This window comes from Mustela erminea, chromosome 5, assembly GCF_009829155.1.
Source record: "Mustela erminea isolate mMusErm1 chromosome 5, mMusErm1.Pri, whole genome shotgun sequence".
Classification (NCBI taxonomy): Eukaryota; Metazoa; Chordata; class Mammalia; order Carnivora; family Mustelidae; genus Mustela; species Mustela erminea.
The window spans coordinates 128,835,659-128,863,240 of NC_045618.1; the positions used below are offsets into that span (position 1 = coordinate 128,835,659).

Below are 27,582 nucleotides of genomic sequence, written 5' to 3' on the forward strand. Positions count from 1 at the left end.
TAAAAGTGGGAGTCAGGGGCACCTGGGTGGCTCAGTGGGTTAAGCCGCTGCCTTCGGCTCAGGTCATGATCTCAGAGTCCTGGGATCGAGTCCCGCATCGGGCTCTCTGCTCAGCGGAGAGCCTGCTTCCCTCTCTCTCTCTCTGCCTGCCTCTCCATCTACTTTGATTTCTCTCTGTCAAATAAATAAATAAAATCTTTAAAAAAAAAAGTGGGAGTCAGCTGGATGGACAAATGTTGACCCGGACAAATGGTGGCAATCACCCAGAATTAGTAGATCTGTGGATAGCAGAATAGCAGACTGAAGAAGGAATGCTGATTAAATGAACACCAGCATGTAAGGACTTCACTTAGTCCAATTCATGGAAAATTCTACAATCTGAACACTAGATAGGGCAGGCAGTCCATGGAAAGATCATCTTGCCCCATGTCCATAAAAACTATTGCCAGAACAGATAACCTATTTTTCAGATAAGGAAACTGAGGCTTTAACAGGCTATAATCATTCAAGAAAGATGGCCAGGCTGGTTAATGAGGAAGCTAGGATTTATATCCAAACTTTTTTGACATTGAAGGCCATGTTCTTAAAACTGCTGTATCCTGCATAAGCCTGATGACATAAGATTTCTCCTCCTCTCTCAGGCAATAATGAAGGCAATAAACCAAATAAAGCTCAATTTAAATAAAGAAGTGATTATGATTGATAATAAAAGTGTTTTTAGACTTTAATTAATGAACTGGTTAGTGGTGGTTCCTTAAGTTTATTAACTAAACTGTTATTTGCAAGAAGTAGAAAATTAAGGAGCTATCGCTAAACGAAGAGCATCCTTACCCTCACAGTCTATGTGCAAGCAATTCCCATGATAAATTATTAGAAAGAGAACCCTAAAATGTAATTTGCCTGTAAACTTTCATCACCTGCAAAATGGCATAAGAATAATATTACATAAAGACAGAGTTTCATTATAAAGTCATAAGCCCACTGTTGATGGACACTGGGAATTTGGGATCAACCCGTCAGCCATGCCCTGGCTAGATTTTCTGTTACTCCAGACAGAAAACCTGGCCAAATTTGCAATAATCACTTTACAGCACACACTATATACCTTTGGTTAATGGAAACACCCTTTAAATTTAATGTGGCTTAACTAATGTTTAAGCAAAACAAGCCATTTATACAGTGTGCATGGCTTCTTCCCTTTCTTATTTATAGTCATTACCTTCTCTAGCTCTGAAATAGTTTTTAATTTCCTCAGTATACTTATTATTTAGTGCCTAATGTAGACTCTTAGGGGGCCCACAGTGAAACTGCCAAAACCTAACGTGAAACGATTTATTGGACTGTGGCACGACAGCCTTCTGATTTTTTTCAGAGCCAAGTCCTGGAGAAAGCATGCGGGCTTGGGACGGATGCCCACCACCATGTGTGTGTTCTCCCGTGGCATCTTGATCTGTCCAAAAATGTTCCTTCAGACACTGCAGCACTGTTCTAGATGAAGACTAAGAAGTAAACAATGACCAGATGCCATCGGTTCCTATGAGAAGCCAGCTAAAAAAGGATAACTCTCACAGGGAGTAAGTAACATTACCCCTTAGACAACTTGATTGACTTGAAATGAGACTGCAACATACCCTGGGCAAGCAGTGTTTCTGTAAAGCTCAAGGTAAGCTTCCAAGACCATTATATTGCTCCCTGGAAATGCTGGTCAGCTTTGAACTCTCTGCGTCTCTGGCTTCCAAACCAAATAAAATGTTTATGGCTTTCCATTGAACTTCTTTGCTTCTACCATATTTTTCCTGCTTACTCTTAAAGTAGACAAGGGCAGAGGAACAGGGAGGGGGAAGAGGAGTGCTGTACTAGAACTCTTCAGTATGACTAGAAGATAAGGATTTCTGGGTATCTTGGGGAAAGCATTTTCTCCACTTCCTTCTGCCATGAAACCCCCAAAGGTCGCTGCCATCGATCACAGCAACCCCTATCCTGGTGAGGGACACAGACTGACAATGCTTCTCTCCCAAACACTCCAGGCTGAAATGTGCCGATCGGCCAGAGCAGGTCCCCGACAGCAACCGCCACCACCGCCTCAGACTTACAACCCCTCAGTTCCCCCAGCATCCTTATATGAACAATAAGGACAACAAAGCCCGTTGAAAAGTTGTTTTTTTAAAATGCTCAGATTTATTCAACCTCTAAGACTAAAATTTTAGAGTCAGCCTTAAGAAAAAATGTACCATCGTGGGGCAAAATATAAATTAGATGGTAAGGCTTGAGAGAGAAAAATGATCACTGATAATTCGAGGAAAACAGCTAATGAGATTGAGGGGTCCATGTCTCTGTGTTTCCTGGAAGCCAACGTGCAAAAGACAAGCTGCTTGTTCTTTGGTCATTATCCAAGTGACCAAAATATTAAAGAATATGAGGTTCTTAAAAGGAATTTCTCGCAGGGGCTTTGTAAGGAGGAGGAACAGATGAGGAGGGTAGAAGCATAAGACTGATGATTAATCTATGTAAAAATCCCTAGCAAATTAAAGAGATCTGCTGCTATATGTTGTAACTGAGGCCACTCACCTTGGTGGTGAACTTGGGTATCTTTTACAAGAATGTACTACTAGTTGACAGAGAATGGAAAGAGAGTGATTGGAGGAATGTTGTAGAGGGAGAAAAAAAAAATAACAGACTAGGAACCAAATGCTTTCTCGTTACAAAAAAAGAAGAAACTGTCTGGGCTCTTCAGCCTCAAGACACGAAGTGATGTTCATTCAGACGAATGGAGTCCGCTTCACCTGTGAGCCGTGGCCCATTCCATTATTTGGCCGTAAAACCAAATAATTTCTTCTGGAAAAACAAGCCTAGAAAGCCTTCCACAACTGGAATTCTAATGCAGAGACGAGCGCAGGGATCCGAGCATTTGAAAGTGCAACGAATGTCAGAAGCGGCACATGGGCTTCTTCAGACCGTCAAAAATAATGTGTATAAACAGATGCTCCTTCCCACATCCACCCCAAATGGAGAGACTCCAGGGCCCCAAAGTGAGGCCAAAGGAAGACCTCAAAGAAGGGTGACAGTGCCCAGTCCTTAACCAACAGCCACAACTTCTCCTCTTCTCTGACGACAGAACTCCAATTTGATTAGGTAGAGGGGGAGAGCCCTGGTTCAGATAAAGGAGGCTCCTGCTACGCCATCCCGAGAAGATGAAGCCTGATTGGTCCAAGGCAAACAGAGGAATTCTATCCCCTCTTCCAGTTACTGGTCTTAGGAGGAGCAGGGGAGCTCACGAGGCCTGAGAAGTTTGCCGTGGAGGACGATTAAAGTTCTCTACACCTTCAGCAGGAGTCATTCCTGACTGATACGGGAGGAAAGCAGAGCGGGGCAAGGTCATGGCAGAAGGCCGATGATGAAAGAGAGCGCGTCCTACTGTGTCGGTGCAGACCTGAGCGGGAGAAGAGCGCCTGTGCGGTGGGCAACGTCTGCCGGAGAACCCGGTGCAGGAGCGGAGAGGGGAGGCGGGCACGTGCACGCAGGCTCCAGGGTTGGGGCGGGGGGGGGGGGGGGCAGGAAGGCCGGACAAACAGGTGCAGCGCTGCTGCCACGGCACGCCTGCCTTCTCATTCTAATCTGTATTCACCGCCGACAAGGCTCTCACTTGATGGCTGCGAGGTTCTGGCTTCTTCCGCAGGTCCCTTAGCCCCGGGCGCGCTGCGCCTCGATGCCGATGGATGCCGCCCAGCACCCCGCTTTCCTCACGGCTCCTCCCTCCGTCTGCCTTCTCATTATCCTCCCCGTACGATGTCTGTTTCCTTCTGGCTCTGGTTTAAAAACCCACCCACGGTGTAAAAAGGAAAAATAAAATCATAAAACCGATAAAACCAAAGATAGAGAAAATCATAAGGTGAGAGAAAGCACAAGGCAAGGAGTCTCCAGCCTCCCTCTCCAGGCTTAGGGCTTTCTCCTAAAAGAAAACAGAAGGTGCCTGATGACCTACAGCTTCTCAGCGGCAGATGCTCCTCGGCCCTCTGAAGCGAGGGACAGCACCCCCGGAGGAAAGCGCTGGAGAAACACCGCTTCCAAAGGGGTGGGCGGCGCGGTGATGGGAAGGAGAAGGGGTGACACTTTCGCATCAGCTGACGTTCCTCATGGAGCCCTGATGGGGGAACCACCTTGAGGCTCATTCCTCCAACACGTGAGCTGACATCTTTGGGATGAGACTTGGGTTCATCAGATGTTCCCATTAATCGCTTCCCCTGGACTGCAAGCTCCAGAAGGGGCAGGACTCTGGCTGCCTAGGTTCCTGCTTTATTCCCAGTGCTCAGCACGACGTGGGGCACCGAACAGCTGTTCCGTACACAATGCATGGCTAAGGAGCTGAGTGCCGGGGGAGCTGGGCAGGGCTGCAGAACCATTAGCTCTCCCAGTGTCCCATGGTGGGTAGGGGGTAGGGGGAGGTGCCCTGCGGATGCAGCTGTTCTTAAGGCTGTTACCGTGCTGGTGGTGAGATGGAAGAAAGACAGCTCCTTCCTGAATCCCCAAGCCTTAGGATTCAAGAAGCCTATTAGCTTCTTCAAGACAGTGCTGAGGCATAGCTTCTCTTGGCCCCATTGGCTTCCCTCGTAAGGGATGTTAACTTCCAACCCCCTCAGTGACAGATATACCAGAGCTATCTTCAGGGACTGGGGGGAGAGGGGGACAATATTAGGCAGGGGGTGCCCGCGACACTCAGGTCACGGCCACAAAGGCTCCCTCCTCCCCTCTCCTTTTAGACTGCCTACCAACCCCTCAGCAGCCTCTAACAACTTAACTGCTTGATAATGCCACCCCTCCTCAGGGGACACATACTGCTCTTGAATGGAAAGAGAGTTTCAGTGATTAAGCCCACAGCTGTCATCTATAGCTAAGACTGTACTTCTGACATGAATTTGAAAATGTTCCCATCCCTATGCTCTTTTTCTGTTGCTTCCTGGTAAATTCCTTCCTGTCCCTATCTGGGGGTCAAGGTGGGTACATGTTCAGAGCAACATTCTCCCTCGGTGCCTCTGTAGGTCTCTGCCTCAAGGGCCTATCTACAGCTTGAATGAAACACTCACTACCTGCAAGGAACACAGGCTGGTGCAGCCCTAATGGGAGGTCCCCCAGATGGGCTGAGCAGACTTTTAGGGCTCATCCGGGGGCTGGGGGGTGCAGACTAAGGCACTGTCGTGCTGATTCCATCACGATTTCCTACAGTGCACTCGGGAACTGTGAGGGACCCCTGGGTACCAACGGGACCGTTTCAGCTGCCAGATCCCAAACCACTCCAGCAGATCCACATAGCCGAGCAGAGACATTGAAAGACACCTGCAACCACTGAAGTGAGGCAATTATAATTATCCAACTCTATGAGTGAGAAAAATAAGGCTCAGAGAACATAAATGATTGACCTAGGTGACACAGCTAGTGACTGGCAACATACGTTTCCTTTTCAAGTCCTGCCTGCCCCCAGAGCTGACAGTCTATCCACCATATTGTCTTTCAGCTGCCTCCTGAAGCCCGGCTGAGCAGGACAATGAAATTTGAACTCGAAGCAGTCAGATGCAATTTCAGATGGACATCTGCTACCCTTCAGAGTAAGACTGTGTATGGTCAGCATCTGCGCATTTAGCTACGTAGGGGGTAGGGGAGTAGAAAGCACTTCAACGTGCCTCCCTGGAGGAACCCACAATGCTACACTGAAGTGACATGAGAATTATCGGATGGGAAGCAGCTACAGGAAGTGGAATTATTCCCAGACTCGGTCTCTGAAGCCTTGGGTTCAGGTCCCACTTTTCCAACCATCAGGGGGAGATATCTTAGAGAAGTCAGTTTCCCCCTCTGGACCTGGGTTTCCTCTTCTATAAAAGAAGGGGACAGGAAAACTGACTCCTAGTCCAACCCCCAGCTCAGACTCCTCTGGGTGTCATGTGGATAAATGAACTCAAGGGTGTAATCCCCTAAACTAAACCCCAAGTGTGCAACAGAGTTATCATCTCTCCGCCAAAGAGAGGAGTGTAAGGATTCAATGATCCATGGAGAGGTAGCTGCTGTCTCCTCCTGCCCCCAGTCAGGTCATCTTTTAGGTCATGGTGGACTGTATTTTCAAACCAAGGGCTCAGAATTGCCTTTTTTTTTTTTAAGATTTTATTTATTTATTTGACAGATCACAAGTAGGCAGAGAGACAGGCAGAGAGAGAGAGAGGAAGAAGCAGTCTCCCTGCCGAGCAGAGAGCCTGATGTGAGACTCGATCCCAGAACCCTGGGATCAGAACCCAAGCCAAAGGCAGAGGCTTTAACCCACTGAGCCATGCAGGTGCCCCAGAATTGCCTTTTCTTGTCCTCTGCTCTACTACTGGCCCCCAAGCCTGAGCATGCACAAGAAAATGGACCGTGCTCTCCTCAGTAGTTTCTTCTGGAACTCTGCTAACCACAGCGAGAATCTTTTCCCATCAGACCCCAGTGGTTATGTCCCCCAGCAGACCCTCCAAAGATTGTGATTATCTCTGCTTGCTTTTTTGTTTACCCTAGAAAAGAAAAATCTTTCTCTGTTTTAATTTTGTTGGTTTGATGTTTTCAGACCTTATTGTCACAACAATCTCTCTATTTCAACAGTCCCCTTCCCTCCCTTGCTTTTGAATGAAAGTCCCTCCATACTAAGTCCTGATTTGTTTTTCTTTGACATCTCAAATGCTATGAATATAGAGACTTCTAAATATATCTCACATTCACCCACTTCCCTTCATATTCATGGTCACTGCCCTAGTCCAAATTTAGTCCACCATGGACTCGTTTCTGGAGAACCAGTATTTTAGTACTGACTCTTAACCCATTTCAACCTTTTTTTTTTTTTAAGATTTTATTTATTTATTTGACAGAGAGAGACACAGCATGAGAGGGAACAGAAGCGGGGAGTGGGAGAGGGAGAAGCAGGATTCCTGCCGAGCAGAGAGCCCAATGGGGGGCTCGATCCCAGGACCCTGGGATCATGACCTGAGCTGAAGGCAGACGCTTAATGACTGAGCCACCCAGGTGCCCCTCAACCTAATTTTCATCCCATAGAAAAAGTGATCTTTAAAAAATAAATCATGGCCATGATTTATTTATAAGCACTCCCCTGCTAATAGCTATTTCACAATTTTCCCTTCTGTAGGATAAATTCTGAATCAGTAACACCCTACAAACAAGAGGCTGCATGACCAAGTCTCTACCTCCCCTCCAACTATGCTCTCTGTGTCCGGACCCAACCAGCTTATACTCTGTTCCTGGGACTCTGATCGGCCACATTCCTTTGCGTCTTTTGGGCTTTGTAACAACCTACTGCCTGGAAGACTACACCCATCCTAATCTGGTTACCTCTTATTCATCCTTCAAATACCAGCTCAAGCACCACTCCTTCAGGAAATGTTTCCATGATCTCCCAGCTAGGCCTTGCTCTCTATACTTCTCAAATTTAACAGAGTTTGAAATTGCATGTGTTTCATTGGTGATCATTTATAAATGTCTTTGTCCTGTCACTAAACTATAAGCTCTAAGAGGCCAAGGATGCCCCTGAAGGTCCAGCAGGGGTGTCTTGCATATTGTGGGCACTTACTAACATTAGAATGAGTATCATTTTAAATGGTGGTGTGAAAAATAGTATAACATACAAGAGATTTCATTCATATAATATGTCAACTTCCCTGGTGGTCTAGTGGTTAGGATTCCCCGAGCTCTCTCATTCATATAATATGTCTTTGAAATGTTGATTCTTTGATTAAAATGACTTTATCTTGATGTTGCCTCTAAAACTGTGATTATTAATCAAAGAGCAGCAGATACAAGGACTAGATAGAAAACAGGAACAAGTGTGCGTGCGGGGAGGGGAGTGGTTTTCACTGATCTTTGCAGACACAGGTGTGTGTTCTTTCGCTCTCTTTGCAACCTTCGATTTTTTACACTAACGTCCTGATGTCATCTTGGCAGAAGCTTCTCTGCCTCTCTAGAGAAAAGTCTTGACTGTGCTCATTGTGTCTGGGGGTAAAGAAATGGGAGTTCTGTTCTGACTGCAGTCTAAGCCCCTTCTCCACCCCTCCTCTTCCACTTCCAGTCAAGCTTGCATCTTAAACAAGGTCATTCAAGTAAAACAGGATCTTGGTTGAATGGGCTTTGTGTCCAATCTGTCTTCTTGGAGGCAGTCTCCTATTCTCCCTAAGGTGACCTTGAGTTCCCTCAAGACTGGGGACCTCTTTTGCCCTTTGTATCCTTTGTCATAGTTGCCATCACATGATAGGATCTCAATCAATACTTGCTGAATGGTAGTTGAACATAGCGGTAATAGGGGGTTTTCTGCTAACATTCTTATAACTTAGCCTTACTCTCACACAATATCCCTTCCTCCATCCCCTAAATCAGTTTCTCTTTTTCTTCACACTCACAGTATCCTACCTCAATTTGGTTGACTTAGGGTAAGAAGCTCCTTACAAAATTCTGGCTGGGAAAATTTTCTCTTTGGGAGAAAAATACAAGTTATGAAGTCTCTTCTATTGCATTGGCCTCTCTATTATTTCTGACCACTCAAAAATGGCCCTTCTAGGAATGACTGATGTCCTGACCTTGCAAACTTTGCTTAGATGATCACATTCCTTCCTTAGAAAATTATCTTTGAAATGAATACATAAACTAGGTTTCCTGCAAGAAAGGTTGGATGTAAGAATTAAATATGAGACTAGAACAAAGTGATCTTCATGGGAGGGAGAACATATGGCTGAAGAGAAGATCTTTCCAATCTTGGGATGAAAAGATCGAGGGTCTCTGTGATCTGAACCTACGACCATCAACAAATAGGTGTTGGGCACATTCTACATGCCAGGTACTGGGCAGGGGAGAAGGCCTGGCCCTGGCCTTCCCAGAGCATGTTATCTAATTTGAGAAATAGAGTATGTATTTCAAAAACTAACACAAACTGAAAACAGAAGTACAAATACAAAAGAAACAAAATGAAAGGTCTACCCATGGAGAAGCGGGATCCCAAGTGTTAAGAACAGAGAAGTGCCAAAAATAGCAGCCTGGGGGTGCCTGGATGACTCAGTGGGTTAAACCTCTGCCTTCAGCTCAGGTCATGATCTCAGGGTCCTAGGATCAAGCCTGCATCAGGCTCTCTGCTCAGTGAGGAGCCTGCTTCCCCTCCCTCCCCCACCTGCTGCTCTGCCTACTTGTGATCTCTCTCTCTCTCTCTCTGTCAAATAAATAAATAAAATCTTAAAAAAAAAAAAAGCAGCCTGAATACCAGAACCTTAAGCAATATATATATATATATATATTCCTCAGAGCCTTGAAAAAAATCTCAGTTAAAAAAAGGGTTCCAGACATAAAGAGCAAATCAGTACAGGTTGTAAGAATGGAATTAAGTGATTCTGATTTTAAATAAGTTAAATTAATAAGCAAATAATTGGATTCAGTCATCCCTGGAGAACGCAAGTGCCTGCACATCTTATTCCATTGGCCTCTCACGGATTCTCTCCATTATGTTTTGGAGGGCAAATCTCAAATCAGCTATCCAATCCTTCTGCCTCACCTCTACGTTCTGAGGCTAATGATCTTCTGGAACTGACCCGACCAGGTCTAGGCTTCATCTCTTCACGCCCTTCTATGGTAATGGTCGTAAGCATTCTCTGCATTAAAAGCAGAGCTAATTTCTTATCTGGTCTAGGAGGCAATCTGTGAAGTAAGATATCAAATTTCTAGAGATGTGATCAGTTGTAGCATCAATAGAAAGATTTATTGGGGAGCACTTGGGTGGCTCAGTGCAATGAGCCCCTGCCTTCAGCTTGAGCACCTGCCTTTGGCCCAGGTCATGATCCCAGGGTCCTGGGATCAAGTCCCATGTCAGGCTCCCTGCTCAGTGGGAAGCCTGCTTCCCTCTCTCTCTCTGGCTGCCTCTCTGCCTACTTGTGATCTCTCTCTCTCTGTGTCAAATAAATAAACAAATAAAATTTAAAAAAATTATGGCTTTGCTAATACGTACACACCTTCTTTTTAAACTAGTTAAGTAATTAGTTACTATTTCTCTCTACCTCCCAGAGCGCACAGTTAAGTTGCACATAATAAATGTCCAATAATTATTCCTTTAGTTTTGACCAATCTCTCCCCACTCTTCCCACTAGAGTGAGCAACCTAGTCAAAGACAGAATGACCTGACTTCTTTTTTTTGAACTAATGGTACTTAAAAGCAGACTCCCTGTCAAATAAATAAATAAAATATTTTTTAAAAAATTTAAAGAAAACTATATTGGAACCACAAAGCACAGAAGAGATAATCCTACATGGTTGGAAAAGGATTCCATGATGGGCCTACTACCAATACGGGGTACATTAGAGGCTAACAGCAAAGATCAATAACTAGTCATTTTTTTTTTTACTGTAGTTGACACAATGTTATAACAGTTTCAGGTGTACAACATAGTGAATCAATAAGTTTACACATTATGCTATGCTCATCACAAGTGTTGCTACCATCTGTCACCACACAACACTATTACAGTACCATTTGCTGTATTACCTATGCTGCCCCTTTTATCCTCACGATGTAATCATTCCATAACTGTAAGCCTGTACCTTCCATTCCCCTTCACCCATTAATGGCTAGTCTCCTTTGAGCACCCAGTGATAGCAAAAAATCGGACAGTCTACTATGGTAGACTGGATCACTGTTGATAATTCTTCATACCTGCCCTGGGTTTTTTTGGTATAATATCCTTTGCCTGTCACTCTGCAGTATCTTCCACTAGAGTAAGTAGGCTTGGCCACGTGACTTGCTCTGACCCAGGGAATGTGGATGGAAGTGACAGTGTGCCAGATGTAGACAGAGGTCTGAGGAGGCACTAAATGCTTCCGTGCTGCTTCTTCCATTCCCTGTTATTTGCCAAGATAATACTCCCCGGGCAGTGTCCACGGAAAATGTGGAGACCATCAAAACCTGCAGCTCTGTGCAGCCATTTCACAGACACACAACCTGTCAGCATATCATTTAAATGTTGCTTGCTGTAAGCCACTAAGGTCTCGAGTGACTTATTAACAACATGACTGAGGCAGTAGCTGGCAAATATACCTAATGGGAAGTCATTAAATATCATACTTTTGAAGATTTTATGATTTGAGATAAAGGTTGTGAAAAGCTAAATTGAAATTATGGTATAATTATGAAATTATATAATAGATACAATGCAATTCTAACTGAACAAAGTGAGGATAGAATTACTTTTTAAAACGACATCAAAATATATTGTATATATACATTGTCCAAAGGAACGGAATAAAGCATACCACTAGATTAACAATGACCATCTCTGATATAATTATGCTTGGTTTGAGTTTTTTTTTTTTTAATTATCTGCCACGAAATAGGTACTCAGTTAATATCGGCTAACTAAAAGTTGAATATATTTTCACACAGTCCAAACTTTCTAGAGAATATATTGCTTTTGTAATCATAAAAATCAATGTTCATTTTCCTTTTAATGGAGATCCATGACCTAGAAAGTTGGTAATAAAGCCACCGAGAACAATTCTTTAGGAGGCTTCTTCCCAACAGTGGTAAACACGCCTCTCGAGCTCTAAGGTAGAGACTGGTTTATAAGTAGCATTTTATGAAGACAGGCTAACAGTGCCACCAAAGTCAAGATTCATGACATCAATGGCTCAAGGCAAGTCAGTGGTAAAAAGAGACGGGATGAGCCAAGCATTCTGCACATAGGAAGGAAACAAAATGTGTCTGAAGGGAGGGCAGAAAGAAAAGAAGGAAGGAGCAGGACAGACAGAGGAGAAGGAAGTGAGAAGCCTGAAGGGAGAAAGAAAGAGGAAAAGAAATTTTATGGAGAAGTAATTCGATTCAGCTTCATCCTGAGGACACACTGCCTCACCGTCAGGCGTCAATCTCCCTTTACAGAAAGCCCAAGGGGCAAACCCAACCACCCAACCCGGTCAGAGGGAGCCTCTTTTGAAGCAGCCAGGTCAAGAATACTCTGCCCGGTTCCCCCCTTCGTGCTTTAGCCACCCAGTTCTGTAGAGTCATTGCTCCTTACTGCTGAGACCCTTTCTCAATGATCACAGTTCACATGGAGACGGCTTCAGGCTAGACAAAGTGCTTGCAGAAGCCTGGGCCATCCTCTCTTCCCTTCTACCAGCTGCCACTTACCTAGGTAGCTGCAGGCACCAGCCACCTTCCTGCTTTTGGCAGCCCCGGTTTTATGGCAGCTTCCAGGCCTACCACGCTGAATAAACAAGCCTCAATTTCATTCCTCTGCAAGGGAACTGCCCATTCGAAGGTAGACCTTGTTGCTGTCTACGCCTCAAAAATGGAGAGAGAAGGGGAGAAAGAGTTGTGTAGGGTTGAGGTGGAAGAAATAATGAAGAAGGAGATAAAGAAGGGGGAGGAGGGTAAAAGGGAAGGCTGACAGGGGAGGGGACCCACTGGGGGCTTCTCTCGCTAAGGAGAGCTGCAAGGTCAGCCCCATCATTAGCCCCATTGGTAGAAATGCCTGCTCTGAAGGCATAAGTCCCCTTCGCCTTCTATCGGCGCTTCCTCCTTCCCCACCCATCCGTTCACTTTGAGCAACACTGAATCTCGCCTCCCAACAGCTAATTCTGGGTTATGGGAATTGCTGCTGACAGGGCTAAGAGGCTACGCCCCCGCCTAAGGGAATTCCTGGAGGAGACTTCTCTAGATTTCTCTAGACTTCTCACCTCTGCCCACCAGAAAATCTTAACCTGTGTGTGGGTCGAGGGGTGGAGAGGAGGGGTGTTCAGGCACCGTTTCTCTAAATTTCTCAATTTCTCTAAAGGAGATAATAAACCAGAATTCTAACTTTGGAGAAGTAAATCTTAGAGTTAGTCCCATTCATTTAGGCTTCCAGTCATCCTTCCACTTTTTCCCTCCACAACACAGATTGGGCTCCTTTTCTAGCCCTGGCGCTGGGATGTTTGATACGAGCTTGACGGTTCAGGGGCTAGGGCAGGACACAGACAAGCAGAACAAAATGGAGAAAGGTCCAGTTTCGTGGCTGAGGAGTGAGAGAGTGTGTGTTAACCCCGGATAAATTGTAATAGGACAATGTTTGTCCTCCTGGTCCAGGGCATCCTCTCCAAGTTTTTCTGGACCGGCCCGTGAAAACTAAGAGTTCCTCACCTTTGTTTAAGAACCAAAAGTGGGCAAGAGGATTTGGAAGATCCTGATTGCTTTCCTAAATCCTGAATTTACTACCGATGGGCAGTTTCCTTACCTGCTTATTCCTCAAGTTCACTCACTCAAAGTCTTGAAGGGGAGAATGCACAGAATTGGCAGATAAACCAAAAATGGCCTCTGTACATACTTCCCACGTTCTTTTTCCCTTTCAAAGTATCTGATCCCAGCACATCCAAGATCTCCCCTGTTAATAAATGGCAAAATATAATACAAAACCTAATGGACTGGGTTTAAAATATCCTACCTAGTATTTGTGACTATGGCAACTTCTTTCATCTTTCTGGGCCTTGGCTTAATTATCTTAAAAATCCTAATGCTACCATGCACTTTATAAGTTTATTCTATGCATTAAACATGTATAAAGTTGCAGGTATCATACTAATATTTTTACATAATAATTTTTTTAAAGATTCTATTTATGTATTTGAGAGATCACAAGTAAGCAGAGAGGCAGGCAGAGAGAGAGAGGAGGAAGCAGGCTCCCTGCTGAGCAGAGAGCCCCATGCGGGACTCAATCCCAGGACCCTGAGATCATGACCTGAGCCGAAGGCAGAGGCTTAACCCACTGAGCCACCCAGGTGCCCCTTTACATAATCATTTTATGTAAGCCTCACGACAACCCCAAAAAGACTTGTTTATATAGTTTGGAAAACAGAGGTTCAGAGAGGTTAAAATGCACCCAAGATTGCACGGTAATCTGTGATGGAACTGGGTTTCATACCCAGCTCTGTCTGATTCCAAAGCTCCTACACCTAACCTAAGCACCAAACCATACCTGGCACATAGTAGGTAATCAATAAATGTGGATTCCCTTTTTACACCCCCTGATGTGTGAATTTCAGTGGCTTTGACAACCTTGAACCCTCTACACTCCCTCCAAAACTGCCATTCCGTGCTTCTCCCCCTTCTTGGAGAGGATCAGGAATCTAGATATTCAGACCACTTCTTTAAGCCTTCTTTTTAAACAGATGTGTTGATAATGTAAAGTTCGGGTAATGAGATTTTCCAGGCCATAAGTTGCTAACTGTGAATTAATCGCCTAGCCTATTTGCAATAAATAAAGAGACTATTACATGTTTAAAAAAAAAAAAAAAAAAGCAAGGAGCCCCTGAGCTTATGCAGAAAGTTTCTGTGTTGTTGTACACAACTGTTGTCATCTATGCAGAATGACCACACCAATGGCACTAAGTTAGAGCACCTCCTAACATGGCCTTAGGACCAAGAGTCCCAGCCTAGGACTTAAAATCCTGAGTCAGAAGACCCACCACGACTGCCTGTTTGACCCTGGACAACTTACATAACGAAGAACCCCAATTCCTCCTTTGTAAATTATCATAACCAGACTAGATGACTCTTAAGGCTATGACCAGCTCTAGCATCCCATAATTTTCCATTAGCTGATACTTGGCAAAAACCTGGTTCCTTGTTTGAGTGATACCCTGAGAAGTTCATATGGCCAAAAATAAATTCAGCCTCACTTTGAAACATGTGCTTTAACCCACTCGGTCTAGAACTATTTTAAGAAATACAATCCGGCAGCAAATGTACACTGCCTACTGTGGACCTAAGGCATTTTTTTCAGGTTAAGAAACTAGCAAAAGGGGGTGCCTGGGTGGCTCAGTGGGTTAAGCCACTTCCTTTGGCTCAGGTCATGATCTCAGGGTCCTGGGATCGAGCCCCATATCGGGCTCCCTGCTCTGCAGGGAGCCTGCTTCCTCCTCTCTGCCTGCCTCTCTGCCTACTTGTGATCTCTGTCTGTCAAGTAAATAAATAAAATCTTAAAAAAAAAAAAAAGAAACTAGCAAAAGCATAAATATACCAATAAATCCCAAAGGCCACACGAGCCCATGGTCCATATGATGTCACAGTGTCTGATAATCACTTGGGCCATTGCTCTAATAAGGCATGCCTGCTGCTTAAGAGGCTTCCCAGCTTCACACAGCTGGGAAGTCTCCCTGGCTCTGGACACCATGCCTCCATTGAGGAAGTGCATGGCCCCTCTCCCCTTCCTCCAGCCACTTCAGTGACCACTAGATTATGAAGGAACTCACAACCCCAACAGGGGAGGAGTAGTTGAAGCAGGCAGTGATGTCTATCCTGAGAATGACTGACAACACTTTAGTGGAAAAAGACAGTCCTCTTGAAATAACTGAAGGTCTGTTGGAGAAGAGGGTTTGGGTTCGATCAGTTCTATATAACCCGGGTGTCCGTGGCATACTGAGTACTGAATAAATGTCACCTGAGTAGATAAATCCTGTATCATTCCCAAAGCCTGAACCAATATCAAAAGAAAGATAATAAAAGAATTGACAGGGTGCCTGGGTGGCTCAGTCATTAAGCATCTGCCTTTGGCTCAGGTCATAATCCCAGTGTCCTGGGATCAAGCCCCACATGGGGCTCCCTGCTCGGTGGGGAGCCTGTTTCTCCCTCTCCCACTTCCCCTGCTTATGTTCCCTCTCTCACTGGCTCTGTCTCTGTCAAATAAATAAAGTCTTAAAAAAAAAAAAGATTATTAGAAGAATTGAGACTTTAGTTAATGGCAAAAGGAAATCTTTTTAAAAGATTATTTTTTTATTTAAGCGAGAGAGAGAAAGAGAGAGAGAGATTGAGAGAATGAATGGGGATGGGGGCAGAAGGAGAAGCAGGCTCCCTGCTCACATGGGACCCTGGATTCATGACCTGGGCTGAAGACGAATGCTTAACCAAATGAGCCACCCAGGTGCCCCAAAAGCAGATTCTTGGAATATTCAGGGCTACCCAAAAATGAATGGGAGACGAGCTCCTTTGTCACTAGAAGTCATAGAGTATTACTGATCAGAAAAGAGTGGGTTTGGGTGTGGAGAGTCCAGAAGAACTAGATAACCTTGGGCAGGTTTTTTTAATCCATCCTTGACCCTACCATTCCTCAGATGTAAACTGAGCATAATTTTCTTCCCACATCTGTACTCCACATAGACCTGACTTTGTAGCCCTTCAAAGAAGGAGACCCCACTTTGCAGCGACTGGAGAAGTTGGGTTGTTTGTGGAAGAAGTTTCGTTACAGGCTGAAAAATGGAGCAAGAGGACAAGAGACACCCAGCGGGAGATGAGGTCCTTGTGAGCAGCAGCCGGCCGCCCAGTGTGGTGACATTAAGAGCCCGCCACTAACTTCACATCCAGAAAGGAAGACTTCAAGGGTGGGACTAATTCAACTGAACAAACATCAGAGCAGTTATCTTCCTTTTACGATGTTGCTGATGAAGATACAGAACGTGCTGCCCTCGGCTGGTGTGAGACTAGCAAAAGGGGGCGCCTGGGTGGCTCAGTGGGTTAAGCCGCTGCCTTTGGCTCAGGTCATGATCTCAGGGTCCTGGGATCGAGCCCCACATTGGGCTCTCTGCTCTGCGGGGAGCCTGCTTCCTCCTCTCTCTCTGCCTGCCTCTCTGCCTGCCTCTCTGACTACTTGTGAGTCTCACATTCCCAAATGTAGGGCAACTGTAGGAAAATAATATTCAAATACCAGTGGGCCACAGAAGGCAACTCCAGACAAGGGGCCTGCAGAGAAGATTGAAATCTGGAAGGCACCAGGCTTTCTTTCCCCGGGGAAACAAAGAAGGGGAGCGTGCTAATCCCACAGATTTCATAAGGTTTCTGATTTACTGGCCTCTCAAAAGACTCGGTTGGGGTTTGTCGACATTTTGAGGAGAATGCCTTGTTGTAAAGGTTAAACATGCTAAGAAGCATGAAATGATCTTCTCCAAGGAAGATTGCATCTCTTTGCCAGGGAAAGGGCGGGCCAATAGCCCACAGAAGGGGACCTTGTAAGAGCTGTTAGATCCAGGGTTTCCAGCTTCAAGTCCCAGAAGCACTTGTCCCTACAACATCCTCTCTGGGGGGCTGCGTTTACCTTGTTGTTCACGGGGCAAGATGGGATGCGTGAAGAAAGGAAGAAAAGAGAAACGTATCCACGTCTTTCTCTTCACATTCCCTCTCTCTAAATCAGTCGCCAGCATTTCAAATACAATTTATCAATAAGACTAAATTACTAGAGATCGGCCAAGTGCTTCTCCTACAGGGCCAGGATTCTACTGCTTAGTAGGCCACGGGGACATGAACATACACACCTGCACAAAATATATAGAGACACTGCCTGCGTGTATTTCGTTGAAAAATTCAAGCAAGGGAACTGAAGTGAGGGGTTAAGAACATTATAGTCTGCCCTTTGAGCAGCTCAATTCCTACCTGGAGGTCCCTGTTTCCTCAACCAAAAACTGGGGGGGGGGGGTTGTGCTAGATGACATCTGAGCCTATAGATCTATGACTCCTCCCATTCTGCCTGGTTTTCTTTAGGTCAATCCAGTTTCGGGTTTTGAGTTTTTGCTTTTTCTTCATGATTGCTACATGGCTACTGTCTCCCGGCCTTCATAATCCGAAACTGGATTAAAACAGATTCCATGATAAAACAGAGGAAAGTCTGGGAAACTGGAAGGAAATTATACACATATGCTCTACGCACAGACACATACGCAATCCTCGGGCCTGGGTGTCATTGCTGTAAAGTCCTAATGAGAAACCCAAATACTGGAGAATTTAAAAATATGGTTTTCCTATCTCTGAAGAAAGGATCTTTTGGCTTAATCTCAAATATGCCCAGTTTTACAACAGACAAAAAAACTACTTTTCCCATCAAATCTATGCCAGAGCTTGGTCAAGATCGTCACAGTTGGGACACCTGGGTGGCTCAGTTGGTTAAGCAGCTGCCTTCAGCTCAGGTCATGATCCCAGCGTCCTGGGATCGAGTCCCACATCGGGCTCCTTGCTCCGCAGGGAGCCTGCTTCTCCCTCTGACTCTGCCTGCCATTCTGTCTGCCTGTGCTCGCTCTCGCTCGCTCTCTCTCTGACAAATAAATAAATAAAATCTTTAAAAAAAAAAAAAAAGATCGTCACAGTTATGAACAACAGGACATCTTAATGTAATTCTTCAGAATCTAAGATTACACCAGGGTCATGCCTTGATTCCAAGTACAAACCACCTGAAGTATGGAGAAGCATGTGCTCTGGTTATTTTCCCTTCTGGCACAGCCCCCCTTCCTACTTTCAAGTTCCAACCTGTATCTTATGCCTAAACGCAAAAATCTTATCTAGGTTATTTCTACAAAACAAGAAAAAAATATGGGATAAAAACACCAGCCAGATAATTTTTTTGATTCTTGAATTGCTGAACTCTGGATTCAAAAATGGGCATGTTGGCTTATCTGCATAAGCGTGAGGGCATGGCTCACTTTGACTCTGCAACAGAGGTTCCCTACAAGCCAAGTAAGCAGCCACCATGGATATTCCTGGTGGTAAACATGGAAACCAAGGCACAGACAAAGGGTTGGTCGCATATGTTCAGGGAGGGGCCAGCCCATGTAGGTGACTCCTAGCAACATCCTCCCCACTCCTTCCAAGAACCTCTGGCTGATCTGAGAAGGCTGAGTAGAATAGAGAAGACACAGGAACTTCTCTAGCCAAACCCTCATTCTAATACAGTCCTGGCCACTCTTTAGCCATTGTACAATTAAGTCCCACTGACACTGCCCTTAAATATCTATCGGTTGGGTCCCCAAAACTCAACCTCCATTCTCTCTACCTCACTGGGGGCTCTTAGTTCTCATTCCTGAATTAATGCAAATGCAAACAGAACTAATGTACAGTGGTCCATGGGCTCCTGTCTCCCATATGCCATCCTGTCATCCCACTGCTAAAAATGGCATGCCTCCTGTGAGATAAGGTCCAAGCTTACAAGGTGCAAACGAGGAGCCTCATAACTGGACCGGCCACCCCTCCAGCCACACCTTCTAAAATATTCCTACTCCCACACTTTAGAGTCCATCCACATGCGGAACCTTCCTATTTACCAAAGTCACCTTTGCATATCGGTTCCCTCTGCCTGGAATGCCTTTACCTGTCTGGTCTGCCTGGTCTACTGGGCAGAGTCCTGCAACTCTACCAAGCCTCAGCTTAAGTGTCACTGAATCTGTGATGCTGTCCATAATCTTCCGCCCCACATTTATGTGTCACCTTCCTCGGGGATCAGAATTTATTGGTGTGTGTGTGTGTGAGGAGGGACACAATCAGTGCTCTGTATCCTCAGGGCTCACCGCAGTCTCCAGCACACGATGCTCAATAGGTGCTTTGGAATGAATGAATCCAGCCCTTCGTTTCTTCATCCAGAAAATGAGGATCATAATATGCAGCCTGCAGAGTGGATGCGAGAGTTAAATGGCCCAGGACTTAACAGAGAGCAGGCACAGAATTTCCTTCAATAAATAGATCTCTTAACTTCCCTTTCCTCGTAACCCAGATGGGAGCAAGCAAGAATTCACCTGCCTACGAAAAGACACAGAGCCAGAGATGCTTGAAAAGGCTGTGATAATCCGTGTGCCTTTTAAAGCACTTGTTTCTCATAATTCAGCAGCATCTCGATTGATTGCAGCCACAATGGGCAGGTGTCTGCCGGTAGTGAAGAAGCTTTTAGCAAAGGCAGTAATAAAAGTAATGAAGGTACAGAGGGGCCATATAAATGGCCACCATGTCCCTGCATTTGGCAGAACGACAGCCCGCAGCAGGCACGCAATGGCTCTAAGCAGCTGTCATGTGCTGCCCCAAAGTTCTGACCCTCACGTTCTCAGGCTAAGTATAGGTCTAACTGTAGATTTTTCAAAGACGCCCAAAGTCCCCAGCCTGTCCTTCTGAGGTCCTTGAGCTTCAAGACCCCAGAGCAGCTAGAATCTCCTTCCCTGACTCTCTTTAAAGTTACAGGAGCAGCTGTGATCAGCAGTGTCTCGGACCCTAACCTGGTGGATTAACACTTAGAAAGGGTTCACGAATCTGGGCCAATTTCCGGGGATCATATAATCTTGAGCCTGTGGGAAGGGAAATGCAGAAAACAAGAAGCGGAAAAAGAGGAGGCTCAGTCTTCTTGCCGCTGTGGTAGTCACCAGACATACAACTGTATAAGCCAAGCATCAACAAATAAGAAAAAAGTGAGGACATGTTGGTTGATGCTGATCAATGGTCTACTTCTTAAAAAGCCCCTTTCTCTGATACATGTCATTCCCCAACAAAAGGGGTAAGAACTGGATGGAAAAGGTGACAGCCTTCTAATGCTCTTAAGAAATCCAAGGTTCAATTCATGAATCCGTCAATTAAAACTTACGTATCATGGGCCTGAAGTATTCCCGGTACACCAAGGCATTAATTTTCATAGAGGAAGGAATCAGGGTACTTCATTGCGGTGCTGATATAACTAAATCCAGCCTCCTAACTCAGAGAGTTCCACAGCCTGTAAAGAACAAGGACTTGCGGTCCTATCCTGCCCTTCACTCACCTTTACCCCTCTCCTCGGGATAAGGAAAGACACTGCCAAGCTGATGACATTTGAGAATCACGGAGTTTTAGAATTGGAAGGGCCCTGAGAGAGCAGGAAACTTAACTGCCTCATTTTATTTTTGCAGAACAGCGAGGCCAGAGAATCCAAGTAAGAATCTCAAGGTCAGATACCTAAATAAAGGGCCTGGGTGTCCCTGGGGAATGGAGGGTAAACCCTCAATTGTACTGGAACCTACAAAAGTGACCCGCATTATTGTGTTTGACCTTGGAAGCTAGGGTTTCTTCTATTCCTAAACCAGTGAGTCAATCTGACCAGACCCCAGTGGATCCAGAACCAGTTATAAAGTGATATATTGGGCTAAACATATTTCGATTTCTAATTATTATCTCTTTCTTCCTTATGATTATTCCCTGAATTCCTGCCCTTTGCAGACTGCAGTACAATCTGCAGACTGCCTCTCCATCCCCTCCAGGAGCCTTTGAGTTCATGAAGGACGGAAACCATGTCTTCTACTAATTTGCACCCTCACAACTTAGCGCACCACAGCAGGTACAGAGAAGAGATAGATGCCCACTTGTGGAATTGCCATAATAATGTCGAAGTTATTTCCAAAGAAGTATCATGGCTTCATTTCCTACAATTTGGGAAAGAAAAGCCACTGAAACTAAAGCTAGTGTAGGCAGGAATGTGTTAAATAGGAAACATTTCAATAACCTAACTTTAATATTCTTTTTTGTTGTTGTTGTTTTGTTTTTTTAAGATTTTATTTATTTATTTGACAGACATAGATCATAAGCAGGCAGAGAGGCAGCAGAGAGAGAAGAGGAAGCAGGCTCCCTGCTAAGCAGAGAGCCCCGTGTGGGGCTGGATCCCAAGACCCTGAGGTCATGACCCGAGCCGATGGCAGTGGCTTAACCCACGGAGCCACCCAGGCGCCCCAATACTCTTTTAAAAAGCACAAAATGACTTTGAGCTTTCCATAATCATGTGACATGCTATCTAGTTGTCCAAAAAAGAGATCAGCGTGGACTGACGTGGACTGACCTACGATGATGGTAGTGGAGAGGGACAGAGTTGAATAGATGAGAATAGGATTAACTAAGCAATCAACAGGTATTTGCTGATAGATTTAATGAGATCACGGAGAAAAAACAACAAGAATGCCAAAGACAATTGTGATACCATTTTCTGAGATGGGGAAAACTTAGAAAAAAAAAAAAAGTCTAACATTGGGAGGAGGGCCTCAAAATTTCTGTTTTTCAATGTTAAGATTAATATACCTATCAGAAGTCTAAATGGATATCTCAAGTAGACAACTAGATACAGAAATCTGGGATTCTAGAGCGTTCCAGGCTAGAAATCTGAGATTTGGGAGTCACTGACATATAGATGACCTTTGACACCATAGCAATGGGTGAAGATACCAAGAGGAGTGTGCAGACTAACAGGAGACCCAGGACAGAGGACTGAGACCTCCCAACATTTAATGACCACATTGCATGTCTACCGCACAGTCCTTCAGACGGGGGTGGGGGGCACAGAGATACTGCATGCATTATTTGTCCCTCAATGACCTTACAATCTAACTTCTTTCAGATATACAGGAAGGAAAGGCTCCTCAATATAATGAAAAGTACAATAGATTAAGAGTCAGGAATTGTAAATTTTAACCATTCTACAGCTACTCCAAGTTAAAGTGATGTTTCCAATTCCTCACCTACTGAAATAAGAATTAGGTGCAGGAAACATCAATAGTACTTGCCAACTCTACTATTTCTGATGTCACAATTTCCATATGGCATCCAAATGACACATTCCCATCCATCTAACTGTGGGATCTCAGCCTTCCCAGGCACAAGGTGTTGCCACTACCCCAGGAGCACACAGCAGCACTCAGAGGGTTGGCTGAAAGGGAAGTTCCTGCACTGGAAGGGGGAGCAGCTGCTGTCTGTACTCTTTTCCTTTGGAACAAGAGTCACTTGAGAAAACTCAAAATATCAGCATTCTTGGTTTTCAGCTGGTGTTTATATCAGATGAATGGAATCCCGGGAACCAGTGAGAAGAGCAGGTTTACCCTCTCATCATATTCTCTTGGTTGTGCAAATTAATATTCTCAAAGGGATCCAATTTCCATGATCCCAGGAAGTATTTTCTTGTATCAGACAGAAGCAGTTCCACATGGCTGGATATCTGTAACAGGACATGGCCTATGGGTCAGGAATGCTAAGCTTAGCCATGGAAGAGCACTAAGAAAATCGATCAGTAACATTGTATGTATATGTTTACACACACACACACACACACACACGCATGCACACACACACACACACATGTGTATGTGCCTCTAGGTGACCCTTCCTATCTGTGTAGGTCATCACCCACCAGGACAGAGCTGGTTAATGGAAGGAAAGGCAGACACACCAAATTGGCCCAATCAGTTTCTGGTTTTGGAATATGTCAATTATAGACAGAAAAAACCAGAATGTGGAGGTTAGGAGAGAGGAATCACATCAGTTGCAGTGCCTTGGGGTCCCTGGAGCTGTTCTGCTTCCCTTTTAAAGAGGTAATTAGTGAGGTCTTCATTTATCAGTACCTCTCCATGGAATCATGCAGTAATTCCTCTTCCCTGACTGTGTTAGCCATAGTCAGCTCTGTAGCTTGCAACCAAAAGAACACAACCTAGAAAGTATTAGTATCCTCATTTTACAGGTAAGGAAACTGAGGCTTAGAAGAATTAAGAGGGGGTGCCTGGGTGGCTCAGTGGGTTAAAGCCTCTGCCTTTGGCTCGGGTCATGATCCCAGAATCCTGGGATCGAGCCCCACATCGGGCTCTCTGCTCAGCAGGGAACCTGCTTCCCCTCCTCTCTCTCTGCCTGCCTCTCTGCCTACTTGTGATCTCTGTCAAATAAATAAAATAAATAAATAAATGAAAGAAGAAGAAGAAGAATTAAGAGAGAAATTAGTTGTGGGTCACCTAGCTAGCAAGTCACAGAAACCAAGTCTATAGGACTCTAACATTCATGCCATTAAGCACCAGCCCACCCGAGTTACATGTAGGTTAATTTTCTTGTCATAGGAATAGACTTGTGCTGAATCCCCCTTTCTTGCTTGCCAAATCAATGATGGCATACATTCAGAAAAATCCATCCAGGGGAAAGGACAGACTCTGCAGTGGCCTCACCAAATTGAAGCTTGATGGTCCACAAACTAATCAAATTCATAGTCTTGGCCATTGATGCTTGGCTCCCACCGACTGAACTAAACAGTTTGGCCACAGGGACAAAGAGAAGATGCCATGGTTGCCCCATGTCAACTGATCGTATCTGCTTAAGAAAGACAAGCTAGAATGTTTCCTTGAAACAAGAGGGCTTCACAAGAGGGCAGGTCTTCCAGCAGACAAGCATTTTAACCAAAGTGACTAGCACTAAGCAGCTAAAACAGGCCTTTGCTTTTTGGGTCATGGAGACAAACATCTCCCACATCACTATGAATAACAAGCCAAAATAGCTAAAGCTGAAAAATTGGGCTGGGAAGATAGATCTACATCTTAGAATAGTATCAGATCATCCCAAAACAATCTAAGTATAATATCCAGCCGATTGTTAAACATCAAGATTTAGAGTTGCTATCTTCACAGGCAGCAGAAACACTCTCATGAGGGTACAGGCAAGAGTCGTCCATTTTTACTATAAGAGAAAGATACACCTGCAAGTTAACCTTGATCTCACATATTCATATATTTCCTAGGACCCTTGCCCTTTTCCCTTGTCTCTAGAGGACAGCTTTGATGTGGGCGTTGCCCCACAAACTGACATACTTGCTCAGTTTGCCTCAGTTCTTGAGCTACTTTGATCTAGTGTCTGATCTGGGCCATCCCCAATTCTGCTTTTTCTCTGAACGCCAGGTTTAACATCCCACCTAAGCTTTCTCTGTTTTATATAAACAAATGCCTCTCTAACCCAACCATTCCTATTGTGGGACCAGTGATACCAAAGAACTGATACCACAGTGAAGTCCAAGTCGAGGACACTGTTTGGGCTGGTTGAGACAGATTGCCTTAGAAATTGTCTTAATCTTTTTTTTTTTTTTAAGATTTTATTTGTTTATTTGACAGACAGAGATCACAAGTATGCAGAGAGGCAGACAGAGAGGTAGGCGGGGGGGCGGGGGGGCCGGAAAGCAGGCTCCCCGCTGAGCAGAGAGCCTGATTTGGGGCTCCATCCCAGGATCCTGAGATCATGACCTGAGCCAAAGGCAGAGGCTTACCCACTGAGCCACCCAGGCACCCCAAAATTATCTTAATCTTACCACATTTAGTACAAATGATCATTTCTAGGCTTAGGGTTAATGTTTATAGAAAAAAATTAGAGAAAATGGTAAACTGAGTGCCCACATTGATGGGGTCACAGTGGGTGGGGCAGCTTTCCTGTATCTCAAGGGGATCATGGTCCTTACATAAAAAATGTTAACAAATATTTTTCCTTCACCACTCTTCAGAAGTGCCTATAGGATCAGAGTTTTGTTAGAAATAGAAGGCAAAAAGATCTAAGAAACCTCAAATCTTTTCCCAACCATCACTCCCTTACACAGGCACGGCTTCTCTGATCTGTTTGCCCTACCGTCCCCTATAAACAAAAAGCAAAACATCTACCACATGTTAGCACATTTCCCACATTTCCCTTTGTTTTCCTGGAAGGACTATACACCCCTTCATCAAAATCAGAAGCTATGTCGTGGTTTTGCATTTCCAGAATCTGATAAAGGCCTGTAACATACAAGGGTGTCAATAAATGTCTGTGTCATGTATAAAAATGAATAAAAGACGCTCAAAGCATCTCCACTGAGAAATCAGTTTCAATAAAGAAAAACAATGTCATTGGGAAACTCTATTTTCTCTGCTTGCAAGTGGAGTCCTATCATTTTTACACTCCACTGATTCATTCTGAACATGGCGTCAGGAACAATACAGGGCCAAAAAACAATTAGCAGGGGAACAAAACAATCGGTTGCGCCGTCTGGGATTTGAGTGACTTATAGATCAAATGTCTTAAATTTGTTATGCTCCTTCTCGGTTGGCCAGAATGGATGACTTGGCTGCAATGTCCCAGGAATAATTGTCCCTCATATATTCCCAATCACCTGCTTCTTAATAACTAGTCAGAAGTGACAACATAAAAGGTGCAGTGACTTTCACTGTTCTTGGCAAATCTTGGACCAACTCCCATGGATCTGCCCTTTCGAATAGGTGAGCTCAGAGACACTGTGCGCTGCTGGCTACAGTCACTGCCATGGGTCCTCGGCAGTCCCAAGGGCCTCGGGTTGAGAGGAGACCCAAGGGGAAGGAGTGAGAGGTCTGAAATGATCTTCGGTTCTTACACGACTTCATAGGTTGTGGGAGATCTGGAACAATGTGGCTTACCCCAAAACTGTCTCACTCATCTCAGAGGTCAAATGCCTTTTCTATTGCCCCAAACCAGGACCAGGGTAGTCTACCCTACAACGATGTTTGGAAAAAGTCTAGGAGCTTGACAGACTGTCCAGCCCCATGTGGCCCACTTGTGTTTCAGATGGCTCCTTCCTCATCTTAGTTCCTACTCTGCTTGTGCTAGCTTCAAAAATTCAGTGACTCTGAATTTACATTCCACGAGCTCCGAGACAGTTCTCTCTTCCTCCTTCGCCCCAGTGTACTGTGTCCTGTTTTTTGATCCAGCTGTAAAAAAGAAAGACCTACTGTTCTCTTGAAACACCCCTTAACTAATTATGCAGTGGCCCTCACAAAAGCCAGTCCTTGAAAACATCCTTGCCTGGTCATCCAGCCCCTGTTCCAAGTTTGTTCAGGAATCATCCTCATCCCCAGACTCCTGATATTGGACAATTCTGTCCACTGACGGCCTGTAGGGATGAGATCTTGCAGTTCCCTCCTTAAGAAAGTCTCCTCTTCCCTCAACCTCCCTGCCTTCCCAGTATGGTCCACCAACAGTGCCCATGCTGCTCCCTTGTATCAATTTAAAAAAAAAAAACAAAAACGATTTTATTTATTTATTTGACACAGAGAGAGAGAGAGAGATCACAAGTAGGCAGAGCAGGAGGCAGAGAGAGAGGGGGAAGCAGGTTCCTCGCTAAGCAGAGAGCCCAAGGCAGGGCTCGATCCCAGGACCCTGAGACCATGACCCAAGCTGAAGGCAGAGGCTTAACCCACTGAGCCACCCAGGTGCCCACCTTGTATCATTTTATTACTACTTCTCGTAGAGACCTCTCAACTCCTTCCATAAACAAATGATAAACTGCTTGAGAGCAGAACTATGTCTACTGCCTATGGAGTATTTTTCAAGCCCTAGAGCTACACTTTTCCTAAACACTTGGTAACTCTGTAAATTATCCCTTCATATAAGATAGAAGTTGACAACCTATGGACAGCCAGCTTGAAGTCTACAAGCTTGGCATATAAAAGAATAAACGAAGCTGGAATTGGACATAGCTTATGGACCAGAATCTCCTTGCCCTGATGCTGCTTCTTTTTACCTTTATCTCTGCCCTTTGCCCAAACTGTACTTCAGTGCAAAGACAAGATGCCAAGGTGGTAAATGACAAGGGGCTTCTCCCAGCCTCCTGGACTGGTGTTCCCCTCCTCTTCAGCCAGCTCTCACGCCCTTCCCCCACTTCATACCACACTCCAGTCCTTGTTGGATTTCATTTCCTTCCCCACCTGTGACCCAGTTTCTAACCTCTGTCCCTTGGCACATTTTTTTCTTGTCTAAGACACATGCCTTCCTCCAAACTCTTTGCCAAGCTAACTCCTACTCCTATTTCAAGTCTCAGATTGCAAATTTCTTCCTGGAAGCAGCTTTCTGTGAACGTCTACAGCATGCCGGGTCCCCCTGCAAAGGGGCCCCCAAACTTCCATTTTCCTTTTAATGATATTTATGACAATAACTACTATTGTAACAATCACGGACATTTATTAAGTCATCATCTACTAACTCACTTAATCATCACCACTACC

At 44.9% G+C, this 27,582-nt stretch overlaps 1 protein-coding gene across 45 annotated transcripts in view; it reads right to left on the reverse strand.

Moving 5' to 3' along the window:
• NRXN3 (neurexin 3) overlaps positions 1-27,582 on the reverse strand; it is a 1,567,429-nt gene that overhangs the window by 1,019,050 nt on the left and 520,797 nt on the right. The window lies entirely within an intron of this gene.